Below are 17,022 nucleotides of genomic sequence, written 5' to 3' on the forward strand. Positions count from 1 at the left end.
TAATTATGTTTCTATAACTATCTGTTAATAAATAGCTTTTAGTAAATAAAAAACATCATTAGTGTTTGCATATTTGGTTTTGACCAATTGTAAAATGGTCAAATTTTTTGACTACTTGTAAAATTAAAATTAAATACATACGGGTCAAATCTAGAACCACCACCTTTTAGAAGTTGTGATTAAGTTAATATCTTTTATGCCTAAAATATATTTTCTTACCCTAGCAAAGAAAAACTTGGATTTATGCATGTGTAATTCTTATACGCGGTCTTCAGATCATGTAACGTTTTTGTGTTGTATCTTCTGTTATGTCATATTTTTTCTATAAATTGTTGAGTAAGATTTTTCTTTCATGTCTTTTTTGTATTTTACGTTTTAAAATTTTTGTAGAAATTGGTAAAATTATTTTTATTAATCTTAGAAGTTCTAAACTAGTTATTAAAAACTATATTCTATTACATTTTTTAAATTTAATAGAAAAATAGGTTTGCATAATCTGGAGTTGGTTAATACATTATAGCAATACTATCTGTTTACCAATATATTTAATAAAAATTTTATGAAGTACTTCATTTATACTTTCCTGGAGAACATATCTAGAGTAGAATAAAGGGAAAAGTATGGTGGTCATGTCAAAAATGGGGTATCGAGTTTTTTCAAATCTTTACGTTTTAGGATTCAACTAGTTAACTAGACAAAAAAAACGTACCGATGTGTGTTGCACTGATTTTGCCCTTATTTCAAGATTGACCGATCCGATTTTCTACAAATTTGGATCAAATATTTTTATATGTGGGGGCATTTATTCATATAAATTAAGATTTTAAAAACTTTAAGGCAAAGACATGATTCCTATCGTTGTAAAAATTGTAAAAGTTGTTACTGTAATGTAAATTTTAATGTTGTTATTGTTATTGTAAATTGTAAAAGTTATTATAATTCTACGTACATACGTTTCCTTTTAATTATAATACATACGTCTCCTAAATAGAAAATATAATATATGTTTAAAGAATGAGCATATGTAAGTATGTACGAGTATATTATAATCAGTTTATTACATTACTTTCAGTAAAAACAAGGAAAAAAATAATAATTCGTTTGAAAAAAATACTCGGCATTTTTCCTTCCAACACAAAATTATTTTTTACATTTATTAATTTGAAAGAATGGATTAAATAATAATAATAAAGATTCCTAAAACAAATAATGTAATAATAAATAAGGAGAATTAATAGTGATAATAATTACATATATATAAAAATGATAAAGCATGAATAATACTATGAGACATTAATTTAATAGTAATGAAATTAAATAAATTAGTTTATTCGACGTAACTTAAAAGAAGATCAAATAAAATGACACTCTTCAACCTTGATCAGTCAACATTATCGTTTAGTAAACTGGGCGTGTTGCTAAAGTTTGGATAGTTTTTCAGTTTGCTTTGTCATTTCACTCAAAATAATTTTCTCAGCTTCATGTTTCCTTCATAGATAAGCTGCTACAGCAGCTTATCTATGAAGGAAACATTTAAGCATCAGTCAAAAGTTTGGGTATTTGGTGTTTTTGCAAATTTTGACGTTCGAAGAACCCCTTACTTAAAAAATTACAAAAGAAGATTATAGAAATTTCTAGATGTGCATACGCATGTGTATTGGCCTACATTTTGATTAATGTCTCCGAAAGGTTCAACGTAAATTTTTTTGGTCAAAAAATTTATGTATTGGGAAATGAGGTATAAAGTTTGAACAAAATTAAACAAGGGAAAGGAATAATTTTTTAAATTAAAATGTTTTTACTTTTTCTATACTGGTGATAGAAAATTACCTTCAGTACAATAACATTACTAATTTATTTAAAATTCTAAACTTTTAAGGATTTAGGGATCGAAAATATACAAAATTAATTCTAAATATTTTTTGACTTATATAACGAAAATGTGTTAACAAAAAAAAATTGAAATTGGATATAAATATTTAGTTATATTTATCTCAGGTTTGGCCTAAATTTAGATCAGATCAGATAAGTTAGCATCACGGAACATTTGAATCATGTTCAAAAATTTTGATTTTGTAATAAACTAAAATTGTTTATCTTTGTTGAATAACATTTTAACAAATTGGGCAGACTTATTAAAAAGTTTTAATTACTTCAATAAATAAAACTTTTAAGACTCATAAAATTAAGCAGGCTGGATGGAACCCATACTTTAAATAACAATTAAACTTTAGTCTTCAAGACTTAAAATCCAACTATATTTAGTATTGATATAGATGACGTAGGACATTTTAAAAAAGGGGATTCAATCCCATTGGACCAGACTTAAAATTTTAAAACTTCTTTAATTTTTTTTGTGATTTTTGATATTTTTTTTCAAGTTTTGGCTTTTATTAAAATGTTGTATGAGGTAGCAGTCAAGCAAAAGATTCAAATGGGATTTAAATTTTATTACTAAATATTTTATTTCTTTTTAGCAACTATACTTTAATTACAATATACTCGTAATTTTTATGTTAAAACATCATTTAGGCAAAAAAAATTAACTAGGTCCCCAAATAATGTATTATTACTATTTACTTATTTTGATTTTTTGTTAATTATATTTTAGATACTGCATAATTTTTAAGATAAAAACGTAATTTGATCAATGAGATGAAATCTGATCCAAGTTTTTTTTTTTGGTAATTTTTTTCGTTTTTACAGTTGCACTCTAAATATTGCATAATTAAATCATAAGTATTTTAAAACACTTCATTGAAAATTTTCAATGAAGTTCTGTTAAGGGCAAATTCGTTCGTTTGTAAGTCTCTACAAAGTATGTCATTTTGTAGGACGTTCGGGATCGTTCTCAAGGCTTTAAATTGAGCAGCTTGATAATGTAACATTCAAGTTACTCACTGAGCCCAAAAATGCATTCAGTAAATCCATATATCTCTTCTTATAGCTTGGTACAACAGTATCTTATTCTTTAATTATAGATATGATCTTTTTGCCCAGCATCCAGAGAAATCTAGCAATTTCACTAGCTTTCGTAAGTTTCAAATCTTTACCCCATTTCAACCGACGATCTAAATAATCCTCAAGTACTTTATCTCATAAGGTTGAGGTATTATTCTATCATTTATATCTAAGAGCATATTTCTTTCCTTAAGATAAATGTAACACGTGCAATCAATATTATCTTAATCGATAAATTTTATTAATTTTTTTTATTTTTGTTAATAATTATTTTTATTATATTTTATTCAGGTTACTCATTGTTAGTGAAATATATAACTTACAAGAGATGTTGTTTTATTAAAGTATTTAGCTGATTAATTAGGAAGTTTCCACTAAAACGAAAAAGAACAATAGGATTCAATATAGAAACGTCATTAACTTACCGAATGAGATTTGAAGTGCCGGTCTAAAAAGTTAAGTTATTTTCTGTAACAAATTAAAACACTTAAATTAGTGGAATATTGTTCTTTTAATAGGATTATTAAACAAACTTAAATAATATTTTTAATTGAGAAACGCGCTCGCGTGCACATAAAGAATATACACTAACAACACCTCGATACCTACAATATTTTTATGCTGCGGTGGAAAAAAAACTATTGACATTTTTTGAGGAAAGATTAAAAAACTTTTATCAGATGGAGTAAAATGACGATGAAAATGTTTAAATTGAGATCATTATTAAAACACAATTATCTGCTCTGAGGCAAGTCTGTTGTACCAATAATTTCTCCATATTCCTATGTTCTATTCTAATCTTTTATTAACTGTTCCCAGTACTTTTTAAATTATTTATTTTTTACTCTTCTAAATTTAATTTTTTTTGTACACTTTTTTTAAAAGCCATAATCAAAATTATTAATAAATCGTTTCCTATACAGTTGTCTTGTATTACATTGCTTCTTAAACTCTAGTTCGATTTTTAAAACACCTTTGAGATTTATTTTTGTTACTAAATGATGATACCTAGAATTGTTTTATGACATAAAACGATTTTTTTTTCCTTTCCCCGAATCGGATTCCATAACAGAATCTGGGGGAGTGTCCTTTTATAAGCCAGCTTGATCTTATCTACTAATGCCTGAGCAGGGTTACCAGGCCCACTATGTCGTTCCTGTTCCCCCACCCTAGCAGCCGGGACTCGGTCTTTATGCCTTTTTGCCTCGAACGAGAACACCTAAAAGAGCATTCTCGCCGGGACTACGGTCTTTTCTACAAGAGGACGAGAGAGTCCCCGTGCCTCAACACTGCTACCCATCTGTGCGTGCACAAACGAATAGCAGCTTAGCAGGGAGCTGTCTGAGGGACAGCTTCATCTTCTCGTTGCCCTAGCAGCCCTATCCTTCTGTTGAAGGACCCGGGTGATAAAATCAGATATAGCACTGAATTGTATCTCATTCGCCAACATGCGGTTCACGATACTCTCCACCGTAAGTGGTTCAATAATCAACTCACATTGCAAGCGCTCCCTGTCCCAGGTCCGACAGGCAAACACGACATGCTCCGGAGTGTCGACCTCCCCGCAGGATAAACAAAAGGGATCATCAGCCCGCTGTCGTACATTTAAATATATTCGGAACACGCCGTGGCCAGACAAGAACTGGGTCAACCAATAGGAGATCTTACCAAACCTATTAAAACGATTTAACCATCTCTAAATATACTATAATACGTCAATTACTTACATTAAAAAAAAATTAAACAGAAATTTCTTATATCTAAATTATTTACTAGATTAATCTACTTATACTAGTTATAAAATATGTGTTAAGAATCTCAAGAAATTTAATAATTTATTTAAATCTATTCCATTATTTGAAAAGATATATATAAAAAATATCATCTCCGAGTATATTCTCATTCATACTAATTTAAAAATTTAAGGACATTAACTGTTGTTAAATTGTTATTATCATTATTAATTACATTTTGGTAGGTAAGTGTTTAAATACGTATGATCTTTTTACTGTTTTTTTTATTTCTATAAAACATTCCTAACGAATTCTCTCATGTTTTAATTTTATTTATCAAAAACGATTTCGGTTTTGTTTATTTTATTAGTTAATTACAATATAATATATTATTACAAAACACACACACACACACACACATATATATATATATATATATATATATATATATATATAGGACACCAAAAAAAAAAAAAATACTTATATGGACAAATGTTCTATCGTTTCTACCCTAGGACTGCACTGTTATCGTCATGACGCGGAGAAGTCATGTCATTGAAAAAAGACGCAGCTTAATATTCATTTTATTGAAACATACTGGTTGCTATGCAAGGGGTCGGAACTATATCATTAACTAATAAGCAACTGCTCTATACTTGGCGGTCCTGAAACCAATTTGGACCTATGGAATCCAATTGTGGGGTACGATAAGCTAGAGTAACATCGAAGTCGTAAAGCGATTTCAGAAAAGACTTGAAAAATATAACAAAAGCGCAGTCGTTTGCGAAAAACATTGTTAATACACGATTATCTTGGATTGCTAACCATTAGAGAGCAGGAACGGCGATTCAGTACAAGGTGCAAAATGAAACTGAACAAACATGTGAACTGGCTCGCGGTTAACTTGCTGGATTACAGCGAGGACGTTAGGTGCATAAAGCGACTGTATATATTAGATCTGTAAGTTTTTCGAGATTTGAGGTGAATCAGCTACCCTAGGTCAAGGTTTTGACTTCAAATTTGTTATCAAGGTTTTGACGTCAAAATTCTTCATTTCATTTCGCCCGTTACTTTTGTCGTTTCTCTGATTTTTTTCACCGTTTATTTTTTTGTTATTGATAAGTCTACCTTTGGATGTTTTCTTTGTTTTTTATGTTGTGAACTTCGGACTTTTACCAATCTTCTTTGGACTCATCTTAGTTATTTTAATAATTTATGTATACTGTAAAAGATTTGTGTATATAAGCATACATATAAATGTATACACATACCGTTCTTTGAGGGCTTTCAGTGGAAACCCCTCTCTTTATGTAATTTTTTCTTTGGATATTCAAATTTATTTATGATTCCGGTAAATTGAAACCGATTGTAAATCAAACACTGCGGCAAAAAAAATTATTGTTTTTTCAATAAAAATTTAATATCTACGGATTGAATTGATAATTTTAAAAAAATTGGTATAAATGTAGCTATCAAAATCTTCTAAAAAATAAATTTGCTTGAAAATTTCAAAATGGCACACATTTATTCTTTTTAATCATTATAAATAGCTCCATAAACATTAGATTTATTAATTTTTCTTTTATTAGATGAAATATTGAAAATCTTTTTTTGAACAATGTTTCACCTCATTTGTTCAAATCAGTTTATAAGCAGCTTAAATATGCTCAAATTGATAAAGTGAATCGCAAATATTATGATAATTTTGATATATTTTTAGTAAAATTAGCTGTTTTGATTTTTTAAATCTTTTTTATTATATTCTATGCGAAAAAATTCGCTGGGTAAATGTCACACTACGGTATTTCTTCTATACTTTACTCAATCGCTTTTAAAGCTACGAATTGTAATATCTATTTTTCATTATAGCAGTAAGTTTCTTTTGAAATATAAAACATATACAGAATGAATAAATAAAAAAAACCTATCTTGCTTTAAAGTAAAAATTAACTTTTTATTTCGACTAATACAACGTTTGAACATTTATCTTATTTTCATTTCCAAATAACAATAAATACTCATATACCATTTTGTACGCATTTTTTTGTTTGCATGTCACAACAGCAGCACTTTGTATAAGGCAATAAACAATCTGACTAAATACTTAAAATAGAAATGTATTTATTTCAACAGTAGAAATATATAGGCATACAATTTAATATAATAATAGCAATTTTATAAACAAATAGATTTTAAGATAGATAAATTTCGTCGTATGTAAAAGAGAGCAAGTCTACTTTCAAAGCGAAAATAAAATATTTTGAAAACGTATATAAAATAATATACGTCTTTTATAAAATAATGTTTACGTTACGAAAGACAAATTATGAAGTTTGAATTTCGTTATACTATTGCTAGAGGATATTTATATTTAATTACTTTTACGCAGAAATATCCTTAATTTCATTTAAATTAATATTTTTAACTACTATAAAGTTATACTCCTGATGTTAAAAGTATTAAGGCTGTTTTATGAAGTTTAAATTTATTAATTAAAATCGATAGTTGGTAATAACATACTAGGTATCCTGGGAGGTGTTTTTTAAACTTATGGGACTGATTTATGACAAATGAATAAACAAAAATGTTAACGTGGGAAAATGCCTTAATTCTCTTCATTTTCCATTTGTTTGACGCTTTATGTTTTCAAATGCAAATTTATACATTAAGAACGGGTTGAGATTTTTTTAATGAAATTTCATGTACACGTACTCAACAGCAACTAGAAAATTAAGGTTGAACGTTTTACCTTTGAAAATCTCATGGGGCAGATTTTCTGTCGAATAAATAACTTTGATTATTCCAAATTGGCTGTCATTATTAATTATTAACAGCACCATAAATATTAGTTTTATCAAAAATATTTATATTAGGTAAAATATTAAGGGTTTATTGTGAGAAGAATTACATATTACAGTTTCTTTTTGGACATGGTGCTTTTCCAGATAGGTTGGCCAGATTTTGTTTGATTAATTCAGGCGTTTGTCCTGAGTGTAGTGCCATTCATGATATGCGGCAAGTCTTGTATGTCTGCACAGATACGAAGCCGAAGGTACCAAAAAAGCTAAGAGAGCTTACAACGATCTATTCTGCTTTTGATTTGATTGGAAACCGAAAGGGAGTGGAATATAGTTGCTGGCTTCCTTAGATTCTTAGCCCTGCGAAGGATGGCTGAAGAGGTTTGATACTGTTATAGATGTATAAATAGAATAGAAACTCGGGTGGCTAGGAGCCTGTCTGAGTGCTTACTTCGTGAAGATAGGCGTTTTGGCATCGATCCCCTGCTAGCTGAGATACTCGCTGTTAGGATGTGTAAAGAACTCTGTGATGGAACTGCTGTGTGGGAGACTGTAGGCATTGACCTAGCTCTAGAAAGTGGACCAGAGCAGAGAGAGAGTATGTTTTCATTAGAAGCTTATTAAATTTGTGAATCTGTTTGTTGATTTTTAAATAAACCAAGAAGACTTTGAGTAAATTGTAGGACAAAATTGTTCTTGCGATCAACGATTGTTCTGTTGCTATGAGGATACTATTTTTTGTGTTTAAAAACTCAATCAAGTAATGATCTGAATGCATAGTCTAATTGAAGTTAGATATAGGAAGAGATTTTGTGTGAAATCTTCGGTGTTAGAGGAAGGCGGGGGGATCGCGCTTCTGCGAATCGGTTAATTTGATAGTTGAGAGTTGTAACTTATGGTAGTTGGTTGTGGTTGGAAGAGGCCATTGTTTAAATACACTGACGGAAATGTCTGCCGAGGCATTTGCATCGGTGGCATCCTGACAGTCAAACTGATAACTATTTTGTTGTCAAGTTTAGACGTTCTAAAAGATGACCTCCGGTAAAACCATCGCAAAATTAAGATTTATGAAGAATTTTAAGCCTGTTTTCACTTAACTAATTGTAACAATTATTTTTAGTTCAATTATTGAAGGAAGTAAAAAAAAAAATTATTCAACATTTTCAAACTGCATAATTTTTTTGATTTAGTTTAATAATTTTAGTATTATCATAGCTGTTTATCAACTGATTTATAAAATTAAGATTTCATTTTGCTCACAATAAAAGGTTTATTTTAATTTTTTTTATAAAACATGATTTGGTAAAGCTAATGTTACAGAGCTATTGATGATTAGCAGAAGTAATTGTATCCTCAATAAGTTAAAGTTAAACAATTTTTTTTTGCAATGAAATATAACAAATCTCTTTATTTTTTTGACTTAAAAAATATAATTATAAGAATTCTTGTTAAAAGTAATTATAAGATCGCTGCTATTAACTACTTAATAAGTAGGATTTTCTACATTAATTTTTGCAGAAAATTATGAACTAATTTACACTGGTTAGCCTGTATTAAGTTATAATATTACAAGATTATTATAACATTATGAACGTGGTCTTGCATAATAAACTGATATTAATAGAGATTTAGTTAAATATGTACTCGATAAATTATTAACAAAAAAAAAAAAAATAAGAAAAATTTAAATTATAAGAGAATTTAAAAAATATATATAAAAAATTTTAACACAAAAGGATTGTTGATCATAACATTAGTTACTTAAATACTACATGAATGCATACCTAATAAAGGGAATGTGAATTCATATAGATTTAAGTCTGCAACAAAGATTACAGATACTAAACGGAAGCAGTACAGTAAGAAAATGTTTCCTTTGAGAGAGCTGATTGCAATACAAACCTAATAATACGTAATGTTATACAACTGGGAGCACTCGTATTTTCGATCAGTCTAAAATTGCTTTTTTCTGTTACCGTATTTCATTTTAATAAAAAAAAAGGCGTATAAAAATCTCAGTGATATTATTGTATATGCATATGTACATACATATAAATATCAGCTGAGGTAGTAAATGAACAAAGAAAAAATTTTTGAAATACTATATTTCCCTTTTTAACATGAAAATTTGAAGTAAAAAAAGGTTTTTTTGATAAATATTTATCAAGGGTTTCATTGAATTGATTTAAAATACAAAATATTTAAACAGAAACACAATTTTTCCCAATTACTCTTGTTTTTTATTACAATTTTATTACATATTCAAAATATTTTTCATATGTTTAAATAATATGAACTTATAAAAAAACACTTATTCATGAAAATGTTGTATGTTGTATAGTCATTTCTTTTCTTTAATGTTACTAATGTTACATGTTTCTTTTTTCTAATGTTAGAAAGTTTTTCTAATGTTTTTTAATGTTATGTTTTTTTCTAAATGTTCAAAGCAACTTGTGAAATACTCTTGCTTAATGATTCAAGCGATTAACTTGCCCATTCTTTATTATCATTTGAGTTTATGCGCGGAACACAAGTTCGGAAAAAGGAAAAACGATAGATTGACAAGATAAGGTAAAATGTAGAAGGCATTTTATGTACGAACCTGCGCGCGCGCGTACGCGCGCTCACAGAGAGAGAGAGAGTTTGAGTACGAATGTAACTAAAGGCTGATTTTTTAAACCTACAAAGTTCATGAGATATTTTAAAATTCACAAATTTTTGTGATTTTGTTATAAGAATCACTTTCTAACCATTATTAGGAGAAATCTCCTAAAATCTCTTTAAAAGTAATCTTACTTTTAAACTGTGCGCTTTCTAAATGTTAAACTATTTAAAAATAAATCATTTGTCCACATATTTTAAAGATATAAAATCTATAGATTATTCAATTTATAGATCTTTTGCAATTTCTTAAATATTTTCGATATGTTATGTTGAATCATATAAACAATCAAAACTCTTGCTAAAGCCACTTATTGCTCATTAAAGCATCTTTAGAGGAATTCTAGGATGTTTTAAACCCCAATATCGGAAATTTTGCTGTTAACAAATCCTGAAAAATTAAAATGAGCCTCACTACTCATTAATAATTTTTTAACAAGGTCTTGCATTCATTAATTAACTGATTAAAGTCTGAAAGAATTTACCTGCTTTTGTAGTCGCGATCGTTTATTGCATGAGTTATTTGAATTTTATTCGGGTGAAGTTTGAGGTCATTACGTAAAATTCGCCGTATACTGCGTTCAGATTGTCCGCGTGACACAGAATGGCAACTCGCTGACCGCCGCGGACTTCGCTCAAATTGCTCTCTCACAGTCACGATACTTTCAGGTATATGTACTGTTTTTATACTACCAAATTTTTTCTTTATAACTTTATTGAGAAGAGTGATAGAAGCATAACAAACATTAAGCGGTTCACAGAGGTGAAAGAACTTTTCGTGATTACAAGGATTAATCCAACAGATGTGAGGAACAGAGAGATACATTTAGGAAAAATATCCAACTTTTGGACGGTTTTTAGAAAGGAACCAGAGAGTGTAGCAGTAAAAAACGGTCGCTAGAAAAGAAGGAACATAGTTTAAAAATAAAGGAAAGTTAGAAGAAAAGGAAATCAGCCAGGAATTAACTATTAAACGTGTCCCTATAGTGGCTGGTGACGAAAAAAAGATCTTTTTAATTTTTAACATAAAATATAATTAGTATTTATTTATTAAATTATTATTAGAAATGGCGATTATTAATTATCGTTAATAATAATTAATCAAGAATATTAATGAAAATTCATTGCTTGTTATATTATGTATTAAAATCAACAATAATTAGATAATTATTACGAAATAAATTAAATAAGCTGTGTATAAATAAAATATATAACTTTTATTTGTTTGTTGTATTTTTTATGTAATTATGTATTATTATCTTTTATTATTATTGTTTTTGGGGTGGCCAAAAACGACAATAATAGTTTGTTTTTTTACACAATTAACCTTTTATTCTTATGCTAAAACCCCTAGAAGAACTCGTTATAACGTTAAAATAACAGACTAAAAATAGCAATTTTATACTTTTTCGTAAAGGTGTTTATTTATAATTTTTTTTTTTTTTTTTTTTAATATTTTATCTATGTATACTTTTGCCGCAATGTCTGCTGTTGATAATCTTTTTAGAACTGAAATAGCTGTCTAGGTTTAAATTTTACCTAATATCTTTGTAAAAAATATTTTAGTGCATCTTGTTTTTTTTTTTTAAATTATTACTGCTGAAAAATCTTATTTAAATGTTTAAACACAAAAAATACCAACAATTTATATTCAACGCACAAACATTTTTTTAATAAAAAATATAAAAAATAAGTTTATTAAAAATAAGTTACTTAAAATTTATTTTAAATTCACCTGATACAAGACAATATTTAAATTTGTATAAATATCTTTATGCTTTTTATTTTATTTTTTTTATTTAGCCTCCGGGAACTACCATTCAGTTATTACTTCAGAGGATGAATGAGGATGTGCGAGAGCATATGATTGGATGTATGAATGAGATATGTATGAGTGTAAATGAAGTGGTGTAGTCTTCTACAGTTTCAGTTCGACCATTCTTGAGATTTGTGGTTTATTGGAACCCAACCACCAAAGAACACCGGTATCCACGAACTAGTATTCAAATCCATATAAAAGTAGCTTTTACTAGGACTTGGAACAAATATCTTTATGCTGACTGACCTGAACTAAACGTATTATGAATCTACGTTTATCATCAATTTTGAAATTACGGGATCTATTTTGGGTGACAGCCAAAGATTACATAATAATTTCAGAAAAAACTACACTTTTACCAAATATATTACAAGTATTCTGTTATATTGTAAAGTCTCAACATCAGCGAGGAATCAAATATTAGAATTATCCACTGGTCCAATTAAATTAAATAAGTAAAAAAAAATCTTCTTTTTTTTTTAATTAATAAAAACTATTCTAAATTTTTAACTCTCATCCTCTACAAAAGAATACTTACTGGGTTAAACAGAATCAAATTACTTGATCTTATTTTACGTAGATTAAAACCTTTAAACATGATTTTACCTTAATTTCAATTTTTCTCTTAGATTTTTTATCAAATGACTTCTCATAGATTAATTTTTCATTATTGTTATAAATTATTATTTTATTAAATGAAAATATATAACAATTATACATTACCATTATTCGAATGATATTACTGTTATTTACTTATCATTTATTTATTTATTCAGTCCCGTCTTTAATTTTATAAATTTTTTAAATTATTTATTTCATTGGAAACATCACTTTTGGTTACATTTTTACTTTTTTCCTTCATATTTATTCATTGTTTTGGATTAACTGAGTGTAAATAAAATAAGTCGCTAAAACTTCAATAATACACTACTCAGTTTATGTAATTTAAAGTTCAATTAAAAATTAAAATTAATAATTTAATAAAAATACTGTTTATTTATAAAAATTTAAATAAATATTTTTTATCAGGTGAACTTAAAATAAATTTTGGGTTTCTTATTTTTAATAAACTGTATTGTTTATCAGATTTTTATATTTTATATCGATAAAAGGTTGTGTGCGTGTATGTGAGTGTGTGTTGAATATAAATGTTGGTATTTTTGTGTTTTACATTTACATTCGATTTTTCAAACAAATTTGTTTTATCGGTTCTACATAAAACAGAATGTAAACAAAATCCATTTTCACGCTCGATGCAACTATGGAATGCACCAAATATAACTAGCTATTACTGCTGAAATAAATTTACAAATCGTGTTTATTCAATACCAAGCATAGATATTGATTTGTAGAACTCTGTTGTAGACTACAAACAGATTGTAAGTGCATGCACTAAAGTAGGAATATAAATAAAGTATAGGTTGCAATATTTCTTTTGAGCATTGCAATATTTTAGTTTTTTCTATGTATTGTATGTTTCAATGCAATTTATTTTACCGTTTTTTTTTCTTTTTTACCATACTTAAAACACGTGGTGGATTGATTTTTCACACACATTAATAAATAAGATAGGTGAATCTTACCCTCATATCTTACGAATTTATTTTACCGAGAACGAAAACTATTCCCTCATATTTTTTTTCGTTTTAATAACTATTATTTGATATAATAGCAGAAAGATATTGTATCAGTAATAAAATAAAATTCTTTAAGTAAATAAAAGCAACAGTGTACGGTACCAAAGTTTGCACCTGGATAATCGTACGACATGGAGATATCACTTAAGAGAGAAAAGAAGCCGCTAAACATTAAGTTTAAACGATATATTGGTTAATGGGCAGGATATATCAGTTGTCTCTATAAAAAAAAGTATTGTTGTATAAGGTATTCTTGAAACCAATATGGATCTACGACATTCAGCTATAGGTTACACCATGTAATAGCAACGTCGAGGTCAACCAACGGTTCCAGAACAAAATACTCAGGAATATAACGGAACCGCAGTGGTTCCTGAGGAGTGATGAGATCCACGAGTATCTGGGGGTTCCATACGTTCATGAGTAGATACAACGGCTAAACTCGAAAAATATATCTAAGCTAAATATATATGTGAACTATCTTATTGTCAATTTTTTAGACAATAGCAAGGATGTTGGACGACTGAAAAGGCTCCATGTGTTGCATCTGGGTGATGAAACTTAATGACTAAGTTGATAACTCTCTCAGCTAGGATGATATCATGATAATTATACTTCATTAATAGTTTTTATTTAATATTATTGTTTATGTTATGTTTCGTTTTTTCTCATTTGAAGATTAGTGTCTGGTAAGTGTGTGAGAATTTTCTCATAGATTATAATATCCAACTTGGAGAAGACCGATTCTGTTTAATTTAGTTATTATCTCATTTGTTTATGGTTTTAATTCTTTTGCTATTTTTTGGTAATGTTACATATTTTTGTATTATGATATTCCATTGTATATTTTGTAATGCATGGAAATTATTAGTTATTTGTATTCTTCGAGGAGTATCACTAGATACTTCTATTCATCTAATTATTTATTATACAATTTAGTTTGGTTTCAGAAAGGAGGATCCAATTGTAAAAAAGCATTGCAGCAAAACAAAAATTATACATAAAGCCGAAAGTTTATCTGTTTGTTTTCGCATCACGCGAGAATCAACCTACCGATCGTTTTAAAATTTGCAGGATACATTCGTGTTAACCCAGGGGAGGTTTTAAGCCATAGACCGAGGCCTCTTTAGGGACACAGTTATGAACTTAAAATATTCATTAAAGAAAAAAAAGTATTAATCTTTTTACCTCTATATATATATATCTTCAGTCACCATAGTAACAGGAATAGGTTATGAATTTTTTATCGGCAAAGGTGTATGTACTTTATAGCGAGGATATCAGACGGCTGAAAAGACTCTATATGTTGACATGAGATGTCTTGATTGACTTGACCTTGACTAAGATGATAACTCTCTCAACGAGGGTGATATTTGTTATTTATTAGTATTATTCTCACAATCATGAGGGTCGGGAATACTGTGGTGGTCCAAGAGACGGAGTCTTCTGGTTAGATGGGAATGATGAGCAAACCGAGCTCTGCGGCCCTAGGGTCCCGTGGCCCTGGACAGCCTTTGGTTCGGCTCCGAAATTTGCCTGGGCATACCTAGACCCTGGGGTTTAAGGAGGTGGAGCCCGCTTTCTAGATGTTCTAGTAAATAAATAAAACAGATAAATTCTTCACGGAAAAAGAAAACATTTTCCTTTTTTTTTAATATTTAAACTTCTGGAAGTCGCAGTCTAAAAAAAAAATCAGTACATTATAATAACCCTTTAATTTTGCCTCTATTTTAAAATGACTAAATTAAATTTCATTTACAATTCTAAAACGATATCTTTTTGTTTTTTAGTATTTAGTGTAAATATTTTTTGAATTGGTTTTACTAAAAAAATATTTTATTTATATTTTTATTTTTAAATTTATTTTAAAATATTGGTAGATTTAGAAAGAAAAAAATGGTTTCAAATATCGCATTGGGGAAAAACCTGAATGTTGATTAAAATCAAGCATAATTAATGTTCTCTAGAATGCAGGAATATACTTTTTATTGCATTTTGATAAAAATAACAGAAAAAAGCTTTTGCAAAATGACGTAAAGAGGCTGACAAAGAGTTAGTTAAGTAATATTTGGTTATATAAATATTTTTTTCAAGTATTCTAAGTAATTTTCTGTTATTTATTCGATAAAATATTAGGATTTTTTTAACATCAAACTATAAATAGTATTCTAAAATAATCCACTATTAAACAGTAATGGCTGAGGAAAAAAATTCAAATCTTATGAATCGACAATGTATTTTTGTTTATTTAAAAAAATGTTCCAATTCAGTTAACTGGGAAATAATTATTAAGGGATCATCAAACTAGTATTTCCTACAAAATAGAATTAAATCGATGAATCTGATAAAAAGCAACTGTAGAAAATTAAAAAACTTTTTTTTTAGAATTCCTTTAATAATCAATAAATTTGGTATTTTATAACATGTTGAAGTGCTGTCAAAAAAATTAAAATTTTGTTTAGAAAACTCTATGTGAATTTGTATTAGCGTACCTAAAAAAGTGGTTTTATTTTGATTTTATATCTCCTACTAGAATTTTCGATTTTATATGCATACTTGATAGCAAATACTACTACAACTACTAATAATAATCATATGTAATCTGAAACAATTTTAATATTTAAAGTATTCTCATGTAAACAGAGGTGAAAAACAATCACGTATTTCAGAAAAATGTAATTCACGCTTAAAGTCTTTCATTTAAAATAATTTCTGTACATTCCTTATCTGATTTTATCACTACACCTGATTTTCAACAACTGAATTCCTTGACAACAGTTTATTTAATAATACCACTGTTTTGTTTTTGTATTATCCAAATTTTAAATAGAAATTGAGTTTTAAAATATACGATAAAATTTAAACTTAAAAAAAATGTTAAGATTAACTTAAACAAATTTCTGATAGAAAAAAAAAACACTAGTCAATCTTTAAAAAATTTCACTTCAAACGTTCGAAGTTGTACACAAGTTTAAGAAATAGTACCTTCCTAAAATAGGGTAAATTAACCATTACAGGGTTTAATTTTTGGATTGTTTTTAACTTTAAATCCAATTTGTAAAAAAATAAGTATAAAGAATTAATTATATTTCAACTTAGAGCACTTATTTTTCGTGTGAATCTTATTCTAATCTGTGCATTCTCCTAGAAATAAGTAATTAAAGATAAGAATAATGACAAAAATAATTCAAAAAGGAACTGGGGTAAGATGCATAAGTCCCATTTAAAAGAGTAATTTCTAGCAGCATACTTTGGAAATCCATTCAGTAAAAAAAAATTTCAAAATATTTTGATATTCCATTCTTGGTGGGTAAACTGCAGAAAAGAACACACCATTATTGTTAAGAGTCAGGATTTTATTTTTTTAAGTCATATCATGACTTCATGAGCTATTTATGATACTTATTTAGAAT

At 27.9% G+C, this 17,022-nt stretch overlaps 1 protein-coding gene across 2 annotated transcripts in view; it reads right to left on the bottom strand.

Moving 5' to 3' along the window:
• The window catches only part of LOC142322950 (parathyroid hormone/parathyroid hormone-related peptide receptor-like), a 952,038-nt gene that overhangs the window by 660,624 nt on the left and 274,392 nt on the right, over nucleotides 1–17,022 (bottom strand). For both annotated transcript variants that reach the window (XM_075362045.1, XM_075362046.1), the window contains exon 2: nucleotides 3,387–3,429. The gene's annotated coding sequence lies outside the window, so the exon portion shown is untranslated. The remainder of the gene's footprint in view (nucleotides 1–3,386; nucleotides 3,430–17,022) is intronic.

This window comes from Lycorma delicatula, chromosome 4 (assembly GCF_047948215.1).
Source record: "Lycorma delicatula isolate Av1 chromosome 4, ASM4794821v1, whole genome shotgun sequence".
NCBI classification, from domain to species: Eukaryota; Metazoa; Arthropoda; class Insecta; order Hemiptera; family Fulgoridae; genus Lycorma; species Lycorma delicatula.